Consider the following 3,191-nt stretch of genomic DNA (forward strand, 5'->3'; position numbering starts at 1 on the left):
GGGCTAGAATCAGAGGGTGTTAGTTGGCAACATGACACGGTAAAGGAGGCGGCAGGGGAGAGCACGGTGACCCTGACTGCCCTCCGGTTACAGTGCCCTCCTGCTTACCAGCATGAAGTCTGGGTCCAGCTCCCTACAGTGACAAGTGGGGACTGCCCGAATCTCCTAATCTCCTCCAAATCTTTTTCTGAATTGATACAGAGGCTTCGTATCGATTTGGACCTTTTTATTGGTCTCCTGATTCGATTCATATTCAGAGATTCAGCTGCCGAATCGGACTGAATCTTCTTCAAATTGAATCAGCAACCAAAGCTTTGCACAACCCTACTACATATGCTAGGCACATCAAGAGACTGAACAGCTTCCATGTGAGATGTTTTCATAAGATCCTTAGTTGCCTACTAATAATCTATAACAGTCCCTTCAGCCTTTCACTTTCCAAACTCAAGAGCTTTAGCCTTTTTAGGCTCTCCTGGTATAGCAACTGCTCTATACCCCTAATCATTTTGGTTGCCCTTCTCTGTACCTTTTCCAATTCTATTACACCCTTTTTGAGATACAGAGACCAGAACTTCACACAATATTCAAGATGTGGGTGCACCATGGATTTGTATAATGTCATGATAATGTTCTCTGTCCTGTTTTCAATTTCCCTTCTTAATGATGCTCAACATTTTATTGGCTTTTTTGGGTACTGCTGCATATTAAGCTGATGTTTTTAGAGAACTCAAAGGTCCCTTTCCCAAGCCATAATAGCTAGTTCAGAACCCGGCATTGTGTATTGAGGTTGAGGTTCAGTGTGTATTGAGTTGAGGTTATTTTTCTGCATGTGCATTACCTTGCACTTGGTGACATTGAAGTTCATTTGCCATTTTTTTTGCCCACTCACTTAGCTTGATGAGGCCTTTCTGCAGTTTCTGTCATTTTGGGATTTGACTACCTATTATAATTTGGTATTACCTGCATGCTTGAAGATTTCACTATGTTCCCCTATTTGCAGGCCATTGATGAAAACATTAAACAAAATTGGGTCTAGCACAGATCCCTGCAGAACCCCACCTTTTACTTTTTTCCATCCTGAAAAGTGACCATTTAGCCCTATCCTTTTACTCATTTAACCAGCTCTCAATCCACAGAAGAACATTCTCTCCAATTCCATGGCGGCTGTTTTTTTAAGCCTTTGGTGAGGGACCTTGTCAAAAGCTTTTTAAAAGTCCAAACATATTATGTCAGCTGCCCCCCCTTGCTCACCTACTTGTTAATACCCTCAAAGAACTCAAGCAGATTAGGTATCTCTGCACACCATTGCCTTGCCTTGTACACACACTCCAAATCATCAATGATAAAAAAAGAAATTATACACAAATATTTGTAAATGGAATAAGTTTTAACTGTATTTTTGACACACACAATGAATGCAACAGTGTAATATTTGTTCTGATTAAAAATATGTACATATTATAATTCAGGTGAATAAAAGCAATCAAAATTGAACAAAATCAGGTATATGTGGTTAAGTTCAGATTTAATATGAAGATATCCTCAAGTAATATAAACTGTTATATATTGTAGATGTTGTCCCAAAGAAAATATGTAAGCAATAATGGTTGGATCTCAGAGACAGATATCCATCTGTACACAACTAGCTTAGAAAAGCTGAAACTAACCCAAGATGTTCCCTGTGCTGTCCTTATATACAAGACACAAAACTAAAAATTCTAGGGGTCAACATGATAAGACAGACTAGGCATGGACCAAACAGGTCACTTGAATTTGAACTTCAAGTTTTTTTCAGAGGTTAGATTCATATAACTGAATCCAAATCCTTGTCATATGCTTTTGATTTCTGATCAAATCCTATATCCAAAAGGGCCTATATTCCATTTCACAGAAAATTGCATGACAACAGTTGACCTCAGCTTTCAAACATTACCCCCATTTAGGCCATCAAATCCAAATACAAACACTCACCTGAATTCAGCCTTCAGGCCAAACACCAAAACATGGTCTATACCTACTCTAGATCCAACCACACTTTAACTGAGTTTGGTTAATGTCTTTCATAATCATGAGAAGCAGCTATCTGAGGTATGTTGTAGAATAAAATTACTGTTTCCCTGTCTTTCACGAAAAAATCTGTCAAAAATTAAATGGAAGAATTTTAATATATGAAAACTCTATAGCAGAAACAACATACCATGTCTGTGCAATGTGACTATAAAAAGCCATATAAAATTTCTCTATTACTTAATTAAAAGATAATGGGCAAAAGGGATAATAGGTTGTTTTTCAAATTTTAATGAATTTTATCATCATAATGATGATTACCAAATGTCTATATTTGCAAAAGAACAGCAGTTCATAAATATCAAATTTGTGCTATTATTAACATACAGTACGCGCCAGTTTTTATCAATATAGAAATCTGGTAATTATCACTAAAGCTATTCATTAAAATTAAGAAGTAGCTAAATAAGGAATAGGAATGCCACTTATTTCTTAACATTCTAAAAGCAAAAATATCTACCTATTATCCTTTTCAAGAATCTGACACTATGACAATGGAATAGAAGGTTGTCACAGTATAATAGTCCCCAGCTGCTAGATAAATGCTGAGCTGAAGCTGAGGCATTTATCAAAAATAAACATCGAAGGAAAGCCGGGAGACATTGATCCTGTGATAATGTTCTGTTAAAATGACTTTATTTCTCTTATACCAACTGACTGATGTAGATGCAATCATTTTGTATGATGACTATCAGGGTAATAAAATTCTAGTTCTTCACTGCACCACAAGTTGTGGTTGGTTATTGTGTGTCTCAGTCAATCACAGAAAAGATAATCCAGAAACTAGCTACAAAGGGGTTGTATTTTTTTTCCATAACTTGTTTTCTGACTATCTACATTTTTAATTTATTATTCATCTGCTTGATCAACTAGAAAACTGGCACATTTGGTAACATGAAGAGAACATAAACCACTTGAGAAGCATGTAAGGAGCCACACATTTGAGCTCCAGGCCTTGACATTCCCCTACATTGTTGACTTTGGTTAAGCCTTTTACAGAGATGAGACAATCATGAATACAGATTCAAGATTCCAGACTCTGCCTTAAGCCCACCACTTTATAAACCAAGTGACTCTTCAATGCAACTAAGAGAAGCACAAGTAACAACAGGATGTATAACATG

Source organism: Alligator sinensis, unplaced genomic scaffold, assembly GCF_000455745.1.
Source record: "Alligator sinensis unplaced genomic scaffold, ASM45574v1 scaffold273_1, whole genome shotgun sequence".
Taxonomy (NCBI): Eukaryota; Metazoa; Chordata; order Crocodylia; family Alligatoridae; genus Alligator; species Alligator sinensis.